The following is a 16,023-nucleotide window of genomic DNA, read 5'->3' on the forward strand; positions in this document are numbered from 1 at the left end:
CAAACGCATTAACCTACTTTGCCAGAATTGAAATACTCCTGAATAGCTCTTAGCAGTCGGTGTTATTCAATAAAACTTAATTGTCCTCTGATCCTTTTTCTCATTAACATATAATTCACAAGTCTGGGCAACCTGATCAAAATCCTAAATGATCTTCACAACATGTTCTTATAAGCTTCAGTTAATTATACTTTTGCCAAAATGATTTAATTCATAAATCATGGAAAGATTTCTATTGGAGGTATAATGGGGAAGGAAGAAGCACTCTTGGTCAGAATCAATAGATTCCCTCCTGGTCATCATCCATAGAATCCCTCACTTAAAAAATGGGAAATAAGTACTCAGAAAATCCAATATATATAGAGCTTGTTGATGTTATATCTACAACAAAATATGCAACGAGGTAATAGTACATCACCCAAGGATAAATTTTAATAAAAAATAGCTAGTTGCAGAATACTCTCTTATAATAGCTGAGTGCATCAAACAAGGTATAGAAGTTGCAGTAATCGAGGAAAATGACTGAACTTTCAGGATGTTATGAACAAAAACCACGAAAATATCAGATGGCCCAAGAAAGACAGAAGCTTGCTTTTGTGTTGAAGATCCAGAAAAGAGGAGAAGAAAACCTAGAGTAATGTGAATGAAAGCTATGTGAAAGTGTTTGGAGAAGTTGACAGGATTGGTGAAAAAGGTTTCACAAGCCTTAAGGCCAACACTCGATGGTCAGAAGTTACATAAAAACTCAAGATACTGGAAAAATGATTTTGATATGGACATAAGCATCAGGGTTTGCTGGTTCTTTCCGAAGATTTGCCCAAATAAAAGCATCACGATTTAGGATGACAGGCAAGCAACAATCACCTTCCTTCACTAATGGTCTTATCCATCAGTAGTTGGGAGGGAAAAGCTTCGCTGCGTATTTCTTGTGATATGGTTGCATTTGATGCCATGCTAACTTGGTTATTTGCAGATTGTTGGGTTGAGGTTTCAGAGAAGTAGTCAGTGGCAAAGCTCCTGCTAATATCCTTCCATTCCGTTAAGTAACTAGGCTTCATTGTGACCTCACTCACTTCGATGTCTCCTACCAACATCGCCACCACCCTTGACATGGTCGGTCGCAGCATGAGTGATGCTTGGGTGCAAAGAAGAGCCACACTAATAACTCGAGTGGCCTCTTCCTTGTTGTAGGATGTGAGTTTAGGGTCTACCATTTCCAATTCACGCTTGTTTTCATGCAAATTCCAAGCCTGCGAGATAACAATTGACGAGTGCTATGAGAGATACTTCCTCAAAGATTCTTACAACCAAAATTTGAATATATGATCATGGGTTACTTAAAAAGTATTGTTGATTTTCCAGAATCAAAGAAAGGATTAAATTAGTTGGATATGTGAAGAAGATAATATTGAGCATCCTATGGTACCCTTGGGGAATTCTCTTGGTAAATGGGGCATGTAATTAGCCCTTAAGAATGCCTAATACAGAGAAATATACAATAGCAAATCATGATCATAAGATTCTTGTAAGTTAATTAAATTTATCAACATACCCATTCAAGAAGATAGACCTTCTCTTCGCTGAGGCTTGAATCTGAATTAGGCCGTCCACAAAGAATCTCGAGTGCGACAACCCCAAATGCAAACACATCAGCCTTTTCTGTAAGATGCCCTCTCATGGCATACTCTGGTGCGAGATAACCACTTAATCAAGCAGCATATACTGTTAGTTAGTGTCCAAGTACACTTAATAAATGAAAAACATATAAATGATAGCTTGTTAAGTAAGAATGACTTTAGTGGAAAGAACAGTGACCCTTACATTGTACCAGCAACTCTTGTGCTAATGTGAGTTTCTTATCATCATAGAGCTTAGCTAGACCAAAATCTGATATCTTTGGGTTCAGATCAGCATCAAGGAGAATGTTACTGGCTTTGACATCTCTATGGACGATACGCACACTTGATTCCTCGTGAAGGTATGCTAGACCTCTTGCTACACCCAAACATATTTCAAAGCGTTTAGGCCAATCAAGGTGCAAATTACTGTTCCCTGCAACGAGACCACAATCATGTACATGAATTCTGAAATTTGGAAACTGGAAAGCATGAATGAATGAGGGATTGAATCTGATGATTCAATTTGTACGACACTTGCAGTGGATGCATGCCCTTCACAGTTAGTATGCAAAGCAATCCAACAAAAATGATGTGCGATCTGTACATTTGGGTAAATGTCTATATTGCATCTTTAACAGATCTATTTCTGTTTGGGGCAAACCTATGAGGGTTGGACAACCCGTTGCCTAAATATGTATACAGAAATTCTACAGCTGTGAAAATGAAAGGAAATTTGAGCGATCAAGTCTATAAAGCATACCGAAGATTGCTAGGTCTAGGCTCCTGTTTTCTAGGTACTCATAAACCAAGAGCCATTTGGCACACTCAATACAGCAACCATACAATTTCACAAGGTTCCGGTGTTGTACTGCAGATATAGTTGCAATCTCTGTCATGAATTGGCGCTTCCCTTGGTGAGATGTTGCTGAAAGTTGCTTTACAGCCACTATTCTCCCATCAGACAGTTTACCCTACACAAAAAATTGAGTCAATATATAGTTATGATGGATCTTGATGCTAAAATTATTTTTATCCTCTTTCCTACGATGACTATTAGCGGGCTGTTTAATGACTAATCAGGAAGATAATGAAAAGTGCAGCAAGAGAACTCATGGATACACTCATTTGGCCTAATGAGCTAGAAAATTGAGATAGACTAAACAACATCTATGATGAACCCCTTTTGTTTTTTTGAAATTGTTTGTAAAATATTTAGAGGTTTTGGTAGCAAAGGGTTATTGCTTTCAAAAAGAAGGGAATATAGAAGCAAGAAATAGTAAAAGTTTTGTGCAATTGCCATCTTCAACATCAATCTCCATACGGTATTTCTCTAATATGTAGAGAAACAAAAATGCAAAAGACCACAACAATGACACAACAGGCACTTATATTTATGAAATGCTAGTATTTGTTCTTCTGACTATTGTGTATTTTTTTTCCTTTTCTGGATTCGAAAGAGAATCTTAAAATAGTCAAATTAAGAGGCCAGTTGATAATAAACTGTTTCATACAACAATAAAATGACAAACAAACTAACCTTAAATACAGGCCCAAATCCTCCCTCTCCCAGCATATTTGACAGATGGAAGTCATCCGTAGCAGCCTTCATTTCTGCGTAACTGAAAGTGTCTGGCCTGGTGGTCATTCCTAACAACTCTGAAACATTTTGAAAGAAGCACAGAGTTCACTACATTCAATGATTACATTCACTCCTGATGCAAGTAACTGTTGATCTATATCTAGCAGAAGTTTATACCTTCATCCTCCATGCTTAGCCTTTTTTTCTTCTGTCTCCATATGAAAGTTCCAAAAATAGCCAACAATAATCCTAAACCAGCAAAAGCAGCTACGATCCCCACAATCAAACCTGTATGTTTCTTGGTTGAACTCTGAGTTGGTAGTTTGTTAGGTACTGTAGGAGTGAAATCTGGAAAATATATTGAACAATTAGAAGTTGGCATCCCAATGTTTTAAAATATTCATTATACAAACCATATAGTTGAATACCATAAGGAGAAACACTGATAGCTGAAACGGATGCACCATAGTATCCTTGCATAGGCACACAGCAAGTACCCTTTCCAGCCCAAAAGAAATGGAGTTCAAGGAAATTTTTGGTTACTGGAACTGTGAACTCCTTCGCAACAGCAACGAAAGAGCTCCCACCAGCCTCTTTTCTTATATCAAAGTCCTTCTCTTTGAGAGCCCCCTAGAACATTAGAAAACCAATAATGCCGGAAAGAGAACCAAAATCAGGACTATGCTAGATGTTCAAAAGTCCATATTGACTGAAATGTGCATTGTTGCCATTAACCTGAAGAAAAACATTTGCATTTTCGTTCTCAAAAACACACATACGCATTCAAGAACAAGTTATATTTATGGTTGTGACAGCCCCATTTTAGGTTTTTCCACTGAGTACTATCAAATTCAAGCATTTTGATTTCTTCTTCTTTGAATTTCTCTAATTGCAACAAATATCATGATCAAGTTTCAAGTTCCCATATAAATTGGAGTATCATAATGGTTTGACAAAAGGACAATTGAAAAACCAATCACATAAATAAGGCGAAGCATAACATAAAGGGCCACGATTTGTATAGTAAAAATATGCATATTACTTTACCAAAACATTCAGACACAATAAAAAAAGTTTCTACACCAGTACTGAATCAGTATTGTAAAAAAAAAATAAGTGCTAGAAATCATACTAACAGAGTGATTCCTTTTTATGGAATTCTTGCTCACATTATTAAGTAATGATTTATTATGATTCTAATTTTCATGCAAAGCAGCTGAACCAATAAAATCTATTGATTTTGTTATAGGTTTTCCCTGATCATAAAAAATAAGTTGTGTAACTTATGACACAGTACATCTAATTCTCTTACCTGTATATAAATATCAAAAACCCTTCTTCCCACACTCTTCCATGTAGGTGGATTGGGATATGCAGTCTCAGAAAATTGCAGCTTTACAGTGTAATTTCCATTCTGAAGCCCGATCCCGTAGTATCTCAGGGATGATGGCGATAGCCTTGCAGTTTGGAACAATTCTGAATCCAGAGTATTTTGGAATTGAGATAAGCTGTTAATTATATAGTTAGCACCTGAAGAGTCTGCAAAGCTTCCAACGCTACTAACACCCCACTTAGTTGTGTCGGTCACATAGTATGATGCGGTGGTGAGAGTGGCATTATCAATTTCATAAACAGTTCCATCAGAAGCTGTAATGGTTTTACTACCGCCACACTCTATTGCAAAGGAAGAATCTGTAATTAAGTGAAAAAAAAAATGGTAAACATGACTCTTTTTGGGTAATTATTTAGAGGGTATGCTCTCTCTGTAACATAATTAAGAGCTGCAACGATGAAAAAATTAAAGGAGTATAGCTTACATATTGGAGAATCACGATAGCATGGTATGTCTCGCTGAAGGCAATTTAATCCTGAAGGCAAAACACTGCAAATGAAATGATTTTAGTGACACTTGGGAATGAAATAGTTCTTACCATGAAATTTATTACAGTGTGTGCTAAATAGTGGTAGCTACCTGCCGTTGGAACTATCAATCACAAAATTGTTGGCCACCAAGTTCCTGTGGAAAATACAGCGAAGGGACTTTATTATCGGAAGATCTAGGCATTATTAGCCACTTAATTAACACTATTAGCCTGTGGTTATTGTAAGAAATAAAAAAGTTCCATGGACAAAAGCAATCCAGGAAAAGCTAATTTTGGCCAACAGCTGTTAAGCTGTTCAAAACTGGTGGTAACACATTACTACCATATTTCTCACAAAAAAAAAAGCTAACAATGTTTAAATCTAGCCTGTACTTTTGAATTTTAATGTTTTATTTTTCTTTCATTATTTAAGGGTGGAATTATCCTCCCTTTAGTCAAAAGAGTAAAAAGAAATATAGTATGGCTTTTTTCATGCTAATCACAGAAACTATTGCTCATATTCATATATATGCTCAAAATTTAGTTATAAAATATTGAGCCACATTAAAAATATGAAACGTACAGCTGTAAATTTTGTTGGCTAACCCAAGAAGGAAATTGTCCTGAAAGTTGATTGTATGATAAATCTCTGCAGAGAAAGACAGAGTTTAGAGCTAATAATGCAAACTCTAGAGGAAGCAGAATATATCATCATTCATCAAACAACATTAACCTCGCATATCTATATAACAATAAGGAAAAACATGTTAAGACAAAAAGAAGAAAAAAAGAACCAAGAAAACTGAAAGGAACAATCTTTCATTTCCCTCATTAGAAAGAAGAAAAAATGGACATTCTTTCATCAGCTGAATGCAAGTTATAGTTTGAAAAAACAAATATGACAAGCATTAGAATTCTATTTAACAGAAATGAGTAAATTACTCTAAGACTCATGCAATAGAAAATTTAGCCAACTTGCATCAGTTCAGATGAAATAAACAAGATGCACATACATATTGATAAGTGATGTGCTTTTTTGAGTCGGCAAATTTCCAGATAGGCTATTGTTGCCCAGAAATCTGTATGGAGAGACATTATAATGAATGTAGAAAAGTTAATATGTTAGTCGAAATCTAATAGAAGGAATGGATCGATTATCTGTTTAAAGACATTCTTACAAGTAGTTGAGTGAGCTTAAATTGAAGAGCGACTGAGGGAGTTGGCCTGTAATGTTGTTGAAGCTCAAATCCCTGAAGAAATGGGTAATAAGAATAATTACTATAGCAGTAACGAAAAAAAAAACACATAAAGATTGTCGTGGGCCTTGTTTAACTTAAATTATGTGCCGCAAAAAGTTCTTACAACTTCAGTAATTTTGGGTACTGTGCAAAGTTTGATGGAATAGTATCAGACACCTTGCTATTCCTTAAGATCCTGGGCAAGGAAAACATCATATGGCAGGATTTATTTTAGAGCACAATAAAGTACAATATTGGATTTAAATATTTGATAAAAACTATGTGGCCTTACAAGGTTGTCAAAGATGTAAAATTACTAATAAAGCCCAAAGAAGAGCTCCCATTTATTATATCACCTATCCTTCTGCATCATAAAATGAGTAGTTGTCAGCTGGATAATCATGCAAGCTGACTGCAAGTCATCACACTGACATATTAATTGAAATCATAAAAACATCTTATAGAGACAAGAAGCTACAAGACATTACAAGTCACTCAATTTGACGAGATTAGAAAAACTTGAAGGAATTGGACCTTCGAAAGAGTTGCCTTGGAATCTCCTACAAGATAAATTGCATGATTAGATAGTAATTCAAAATTATATATATAAAAAAAATGCTATGCTTCTTGTTTCTTCCCACCAAACTTCAAAATTAATATTAGATGGAATGCAATTGAAAGTGTTCTGTATGTGAGCGCAATAACCTGTATATAATTACACTGAGTTTGTCATGGAAAATATGTGATGATTATCCAGTGATCAGAAAAACATTAATATATTTCGACATGTACAAGACATAGTCTGAAACATCTTTAAGCTCATGGTAAATCCATCACCAATAGTTTGCCCAGTAATTATGGAAAAGCAAGTACATTATGACTTTGTGAGGATATATTCACCCTGCTCAGTGGACGAAATATGATATTGATGGCAAAGGCGTTCGTTGCAGAAAGGACATCATGGTGTGTCGGAGTGAATTTTATGAAAATGAGAAAATAATACCATGTATATTTTCTTAGAAATAGACCATGTAATGTTAAAGAATGACTACTGAACGTACTAGTAATTAATCTTACAAAGTGGTTAGGTTTGTCCAGCCCCCAATAAACTCAGGTATTTTGCCTGTGAAATTGTTGTCTGATGCCCACCTGAAAATACAAGAAGAATTCTATAAGGCACTTAATCTTGCCCACAACTAAATACTCAAAAATTATTTATTAGGACTTACAGGATCTGCAAGCTTTTGAGATTAGACAATGTGGATGGCAAGTCACCACTGACTCCAGAACTATCCATGTACCTGCACATAAGATAATAGATTAATGGAATTAAGTTTATATTCACATTTTTTTGAGAGAAGGGGAGGGAAGCCCCACCCACCCAATGTAAATTGCCAAGGTCAAGTACAAGGAGATGCACCACCCAGCACTCAAACAGAGAGAACCTCCCTTAGGCAGTGGAGGGGGTGTTACAGATGGGGCATCAGCCAATTCACTTAAGTTTATATTTTGCTGCCTATAATGGCACAAGAAAACCAAGAAAAGAAATGTGGTGCTTGACTGCAAGATAATAAAAATTAAAGCAGTAATAGAGATTTAACCATTGTTCTAGACTTGTCAAATTCCCAAGCTCTGGAGGGAGTGGACCACTAAAATTATTGGTACCCATACCCCTGTGAAAAAGAGTAAAAGATAAATAGACTTAGCCCTGTCTGCTTACCAAGTTTCTGTAAAGATTACATTAATCTTCAGAAAGAAATGCAATATAACCATGGTGTCATCATAATATAGAAGAACAAGTAAAAAACAAAATTTACCAAGGATTAAAAGGAAAGATTTCTTACAGTGATAGCAGCTTCTGAAGTTTCCCAAGTTCCTTTGGTATAGGACCTGACAATGCATTAATCCCTACACTCCTAGTGATGATTATGGGACCAGATGAGAAGAGGTAAGTTACCTTCAAAATTGACTTTGCAAGCCCCACCAAAAAATAGAAATAAAGATATGAGAATCTTACAAGTATTGCATGGCAGTCAAATTGCCAATAAATGCTGGCAACGGACCAGTCAGGTAATTTTGGGCTAAATTCCTGCAATGAGAAAGATCATCATGTTAGAAATTGGAACCACCTGAATCGTGCCCCAAATTTTTCTGGGTGGGATTTCCGAGTTTTGTTTTGAGTGGTCGTGAAAAAGAGGCACTAATATAACCCAAGATTGTATCCAATGGATTCACAGCCCTCCATCAAACGAACCTCCCGCTGCGACAAACCACGCAGTTCGCACGTGCCCACCACCCCACCTCTAATATAAATGATTCCACCCATCCTTTTTGTTTGTTTTTACCGCCACGCACGTCCCAACGCGTTGATGTCGTCATCCCCACCGCACGTGGCCGGCGGCGCCGGTCCGGCGGAGAGGCGGAAGGGGTGGACGGAGACGGACGAGGTGCGGCTCCTGCGAGCGGCGCTGGAGATCGCGGAGGAGGCGGCGACGGCCTTCGACCCGTCGGTGCCCCTCTTCGGCCGGATCGCCCGGGCCCTCCGAGGTTCCTCCTTCACCAGCGAGGAGGTCCTCGCCAAGATCCGCGAGCTCCGGCGGAGCTACGAGGAGAAGCGCTACAAGATCCGCGTCGGCGCCGCCGTGGGGGCCTTCAACACCGCCTCCTTCGAGATCAGTAACCGGATCTGGGGGGGCGGCGCCGGCGCTGTGACCAAGAAGAGCAAGAACAAGAAGAACAAAAAGAAGAAGAAGAAGAAGAAGAAGAAAAAGAAGACAGTGTAGGGTCTTAGCCGTTGTGGTGGTGATGGCGATCTTTTTCTTTCCTCACTCTTTTTCTTTGTTTTTTATATAAATTAGAAATCTCTGAGTTGATCTTGTTAGGGTTATCTGCATCTTTTTAATGGAGAGAATGGTTTTTGTCCAGTTTGATGCTTTGCTTCTGGGTTCTGACAGGGCCTTGCTTTCTTTTTTGGGTATATATATATATATATATATAATTCACGGCTGATTTATGATTTATGGGTCGAAATTTTGGCTTTATTATCTCGATCAATATAAGTTGATAAAATCTGAGATATTAATCAATTATGCTCATATTGACATTTTTTGATGCTTTGCTTCTGGGTTCTGACAGGGCCTTGCTTTCTTTTTTGGGTTTATATATATATATATATATATATATATATATATATATATATATATATATATATATATATATATATATAATTCAGGGCTGATTTTGTGATTTAAAGGTCGAAATTTCGGCTTTATTATCTCGATCAATATAAGTTGATAAAATCTGAGATATTAATCAATACAATATGCTCATATTGATCAATATTTTAAAACTGAGATATTACCAAACTTTAAATTTTAATTTTAAAATTACTAATTAAACCGAGTTTTTTTTTCACTTATCATGTTGATTGAAGTTAATCAAGATCATGATTCAGAGAGATATTGTGTCGGGAATTAAAAAATCTTGATTTTGGTGGATGAGAGTAGGATTTGGAGTTCGTAGCTTGCTCTCTGGCTGCTGTACGGATAGAAAAAAGTGTCGCATGTGAGACGAAATTCTTTCCTTTATTTTAATGATTTTTACTTTTTAAGTACGGAATAATTTTTATTTAATATGATAGTGGCCGTCCACCTTAGGAGGAGGACTTAAGAGGATATAGGGAAACAATATAGGAAACAATATGGTGTATTGGGTAGCTTTTTAAGAATTTAGAGCTAAAAGAAGGTCAGATTATAATCGGTCATCTTCATATCTAATTCGGATTAGATTTGGATACTATTTATTTGGTTCAATTAATTTTGAGTATAAATCTGGATAGTCAATTCAAAAGCTTCTGGATACAGATACGGATGCACATATAATTGATTTTTCTGGATTCGGATTTAAGTTAAGTTAAATCAAAAAACCAATTAAGTGATTAATCAAATTTACACTAAAAGGAATCCAAATATCGGATAACCATCATCAAAGATTCAAACCTTTTGTTCGTCCGTCTCGTTTCTCTTTCCTCTTCAATGTCTTCAAATAACCAGGGTTTTAAAGATTCTATCCACTTCCTAGTTTCTACTGACGATTGCAATTAGCAGTAGCCGTGAGACACTTTAGAGGCGCCGTAGATCTCGTTTACTTTGGTGACAAGCAACCTTGAATAGTATATCCTTTATGAAATTGTTAGTTTTTATTATTGATAAATACTTTTTAAAATTAAATTTTTTAATTGAATCTTTTTGGATCATATCTTTATTGCTAGTTTTCATCAGTAAGTTTTACTAAAATTTAATTAATATCCAAAAAAGTATTTAATTTATATCCATATTTGGATAAGAAAATATGGATATATGTAATATCTATCCATTTATAACAAATATAGATATGTTTAATATCCAATTCGTATCTATATCCGTTTAGAACAAATATGAATATTAATTTTAATATCTATTTATTATTTATATTTATATTTGTATTTGTTGAAAAATATAGATATAAATATAGATATATTAAATCCGATCTATTTACAGCCTTAGACAAATTATATTTGTAATAATCCAAAATTTTCATGAGCTGGTGGGCCGGCCTAAAGAGGCCTAGACCCTTGGGCTTCAAACGTGCAATGCACATGAGGGAGGGGCGCAGAAGACACCGGCTGGGAGTCTTCATCCTCCCCAATTATGCCAGAGACTAGGAGTCTCATTGCGATCCAAAAACCGGCGAGACCATGAAAATCGATCTATAAAACACCCTCCTCTCTTTTCTCTCATGATCCCACTTCTAATTCTCGATCAATCAAGCATGAAGTGTCCCTAATTTCTATCGATATTTCTCAACAAACTACTGTCGATTTGCCTCACCGGAGCAAGGTAATCAACCCCACCTCTCTTATATATTTATTCTAGAATTCCTCAGCCATCATCAATGACTACATTAGCCCAATTTTCACTGGCGAGTCACCATATTCGGATGATGACGCAATGCCCTGTTTGCTCTGGTTTTTCTCTGCATTCTTCACCATGATTTGAGGTCGAGGTCTTTGTCGAAGCTTCGATCAAGCTTCTAGCATGCTCTACTACCATATTCGAGCCTCGATCACCAACCGACGTGGGTCTTGATGCCGTCGTGGTTATCACCAAAGACTGAACATCAGGCCGCCGCCACTACCGACCGCCAAGGCTGCATCCATTCCGATCAATCACAAACCTCCCCTATTTTGAGAAAGGAGATAGATTCCTCCCTTTTCTTCTCTCTTCTTCCTTTTTCTCTCTGTATGCTTCTAACTGAAGAATCCTTCTCTCTCCTTTGTTCCCCTTTGTGCTCTTTGGTCAACCCCGTAGAGGTTCTAGGACGGACATCATTGTGATAACCTCGGTTAGCCATGCAACATGTTGGCCTCCACCATAGCACTTACTGAGCACGTTTGAATTTCATCATTATTATTATCAATCTTTATTGACCTTTCTACATTATATCCTGATTCTTGTTTCATGAGTTGACTGGTTTGATTGGCAAGAGCAGACCGACTCTGATGATCAGATGCTGCTATCTAATCAACCCTATCCTTCCTTCACCTTGATTGTTGTCCGCTACCATTGAACCCATAATTGACCCCTGATCTATTATGTTTTTTTTATTGGATATATATTCCTTGATCAGATGGATTGAGTTACAAATTATTAGGTATTGTCATCTAACTGGCCTTATACTTCTTTCTATATAAAGTTGGTCTTGGTTTTGTATTGGGGCTACAGTCATCTGGATAAGAAGAAGCCCAATGAGATCTTATACCTTAGTTTCTAAATCAAGGTATGGCCCTGACCTTTTATTTTAATTTTCAATTAAAGAAGGATAGAGAATGTGGATAATTCAAATACTGGAACTCTAAAATTATGAAATTAGTGAGAAATTAATTAATCAACATTGTTGATGATTGTGAAGGTATAAGTTAGTTTTATATTGATATTAAATTAACCAGACAAGTTATGTGTGGATTGGTAGCGTTGTAGCTGTGTTGGATTGCGATAGAGCTAAGAATCTTTATAGTGGGTCACCGATTATATATATATATTGGTTTGTAATGCTAGATTTGCATCATGAGATTTACATTGATAAATTTGGCTTGGCATGTGATGGCATGTTTTATATAATTTTCAGTACAAATATATTCGTATAGTTATTATATGTATTATATATTTAAAACATAAATATGTGAACAAAGATACGTTGAATTTGAGAGAAACTTATTATATAAGTAGAAATCGATTTGATAAGAGTAACATGTAAATCTGACTGGCGAGTTATAGTTTGGATTAACCTCATCATGGGACAGCCTTGACGGGCTTACGCATGGGATAGTGTCTATGGGCTTATGTATAGGATAGCCTCCATGAGCTTATGCATGGGATAGCCTCCACGGGCTTACGCATGGGATAGCCTCCACGAGCTTATATATAGAATAGCCTCTACGAGCTTATGCACAGGATAGCCTCTACGAGCTTATGCATAGATTTTGTCAATCTTGGACTGGGTTATGATCTTGGTTAGTCCATAGCTGGAAAATAATTGATAAGAAACATGAAAATCAAGTTAATGAGAAGCAGATGATATGACATAAGAAACTGTTGTTGAACAATTGGTTATGTTGGGGGAATAAGATTTCCCCCCCCCCCAGTGACGCAAGTACCCCTAAGAAGTCGCACAATCGCCGACCCTGGATAGCCAAAGTCGGCGTCCGACCTCAACATATCCGACCTCAGAACTCCCGACCCGGAAGATTCCTGACACCCGAGGTCTACTCCTGTCAGCCACCTACCACGGCCATATCCCTCCGAGGTCCGGCCAAGGGCCATATCCTGCCACTGCCCCGGCATTTATTGCGCATGACCCCTACAAACCTCTAGTTCACTCCACAATTAATGCGGATCTCCGGCTTACTCTACAATTAATGCGGATCTCCGGCTTACTCCACAATCAATGCGGATCTCCGGCTTACTCCACAATTAATGCGCGTGGCTCCTGTTATCTACGGATTCACAGCTCTCCACGGCAAGTCAGGCTAGCGGAGTCCAATCAGCTATGATAAGTTCCCGATCTCGGCCTTACTCCCGATACCAATGCAATAATTCGCCCGATTGCGTGCCAGCTCGGGTCGTACGACGACTTCACCTCCGACATCAACGTAATAATTCACTCGATCGTGCGCCGATCTGAGCAACATGCCGAGCCGTACAATGGCCTCGCCCCATCACATCACAGGTAAACCGACCCTCCTATAAAAGGGGACCTTTGCTCCTCAGAGGGGGGTTGGGAAAAATTCCACACTCTACAAACACTGTTCTTCTTCTCTTTATACACTTTGCCCCCATCTGACTTGAGCGTCGGAGGGCCGGCGCCGGAAAACCCGGCCACCGGTTTGTCTGCAGGCACCCGGACGGAGGACGCCGCTCGTCGACGGATCGCCGCTCCCCTGTGAGGACCTGCCGCTCCCTCTCCTCAGCCGAAGATTGCCCCCGGGTCCAATTTCCAGCAACAGTTGGCGCTAGAGGAAGGGCGCGAGTAGCAATCATGAAGTTGAGAAGCAAGGGAGCCTCCAACATCTCCCGGCGTCCCCCACAGAGTCCTGGACATTCCATCCAGAATTCGCCTACTCCGGCTGACCCGATTCCTCAGGTCCAGCCGGAACAGTTTAATGCCCTGGTACAGCAAGTCCAGACCCTGGCCGCCGCCGTTCAAGGCCTGCGGTGCGAGGAGGCCCTACCAACGCTTCCCCTGCAGGCCCAGGTCCTGCCGAAATTTCTTCCCAACGGCCCGGTTCTCCCAGGCCAGAATTTGCATGGCTCCTCCAGAGCCAACAATGAAGAGCGGACTTCCCCCCAAAGAGAGCTATCGGGGGAAGATTTCAACAGAAGACCCCAACCTTCTGAGGCTGAGTCAGCCCCAGACCACCGTGGGCCGGCACAGACTACGGCGACAATCCCACGGGTGGGGGAGCTCGACAGGAAAGTTGAGCATTTGGAGCGCCAAATTGCAGCGCTCCACAGCAAGAAGGCAAGGCAGGAGGGAGACTTCGAATTTACTACCAAGTCCCCCTTTTCCTGCCAGATCGAGGATGAGCCGGTCCCCGCGAGGTTCAAAATGCCTCAAGTAGAGCCCTACAGCGGAATGACCGACCCCCTCGACCATTTGGAGAGTTATCGAGCCCTTATGGCTCTACAAGGGTCCTCGGAGGCCATGCTCTGCAAGGCCTTCCCAGCAACCCTCCGAGGGACCGCTCGGCTTTGGTTTTCTGGACTGAAGCCGAACACGGTATCCTCCTTTGAGCAACTCGGCAGGCAGTTCGCCACCAATTTTGCTGCCAGCCGACGTCAACGACGGACGTCAGATTCCCTCTTGGACATCAAACAGAAGGAGGGGGAATCCCTCAAGGAGTATCTGGACCGCTTTACCGCCGCCACGTGGGAAGTTCGCGAGCTAGACCAGTCGATAGCCATGTCGGCTCTGAAGACTGGGGTTCGCTCCTACCGATTCCTCTTCTCCATCGAGAAGAGCTTCCCGGCCGACTTCACTGATATGTTGGCCCAAGCCCGGAAGTATGCCAAGGCCGAGGAGGCGGTCGCCTCCAGGCGGGGAGCAATTGAGCCCGCCTCAAAGAAGCAGAAGAAACGCCGCGAGAAACGCGGCCGACAAAGGAGCCGATCTCCCCGTCGAGAGAAGAATCTCCCCCGACTGAGGAGCCCGCCCCGGCAGCAGGGACGACCTCAGCAGAGGACCCCTCCTCGACCGAGGTCTCCACCACAGCCTCGGACATACCCGGGGAGATACGAGAACTACACACCTGTCAATGCTCCCCGGGCCGAGATCCTGATGGAAATCGAGGGCCGGGACTTCTTCCGACCCCCGCCTCCCATGCGAGACACGGGGGTCCCCCGTAATCCCAGGTAGTACTGTCGCTTCCATCGAGACCATGGGCATGACACGGAGGATTGCTTCCAGCTCCGGGACGAGATAGAAGCGCTCATCCGTCGGGGAGTACTCAACCGGTTCGTGAGGAACCGACGTGAGGAAAGGAGGCCGGCGGAGAACCCCGTACCGCCCGAAAATCCGGACGACAACAGGCCTATCGCCGGCACCATCAATATGATTGGAAGGGCCTCGGCGGGAGCAGTCGCCCAGGAAGCACCCCCAAAGCGCCCGCGTGCTGATGAAGTCATCTCGTTCTCGAACGAGGACTTGGAAGGGGTCGAGACCCCTCATGATGACGCTGTGGTCATCTCTATGATTGTAAATAGGTTTGATGTAAAGCGTGTCCTAGTTGACAATGGAAGTTCAGCCAACATTTTGTATTATCATGCCTACCAAAAAATGGGGTTGCCGGAAGGACATCTCCGAAAAATTAATGCCCCACTGGTTGGGTTCACAGGAGATTCGGTCCCGGTTGAAGGTGAGGCCAGCTTCCTTGTCACAATTGGCCTCGCTCCCCGAGAGAGCACTGTGAGGACGGACTTTCTTGTGGTCCGTCTGCCCTCGGTCTACAACGCCATCCTTGGGCGGCCGGGGCTAAACGCCCTTCGAGCCGTGATTTCAACCCGCCATTTGCTCATGCGGTTCCCCACCGGCCAAGGGGTAGGCGAGGCCCGCGGAGATCAGCTGGTTGCCAAGCAATGCTACGTGGCGGCCCACAAAGTAAGGCAGCCAACCGAGGTGCCGGTTCAGCC

The 16,023-nt window shown here is 40.6% G+C and overlaps 1 pseudogene; it reads right to left on the reverse strand.

The window, feature by feature from the left end:
* Positions 1-338: 338 nt before the first annotated feature.
* LOC120106161 overlaps positions 339-16,023 on the reverse strand; it is a 46,481-nt pseudogene continuing 30,796 nt past the window's right edge.

Source organism: Phoenix dactylifera, unplaced genomic scaffold, assembly GCF_009389715.1.
Source record: "Phoenix dactylifera cultivar Barhee BC4 unplaced genomic scaffold, palm_55x_up_171113_PBpolish2nd_filt_p 000481F, whole genome shotgun sequence".
In the NCBI taxonomy this organism is placed as follows: domain Eukaryota; kingdom Viridiplantae; phylum Streptophyta; class Magnoliopsida; order Arecales; family Arecaceae; genus Phoenix; species Phoenix dactylifera.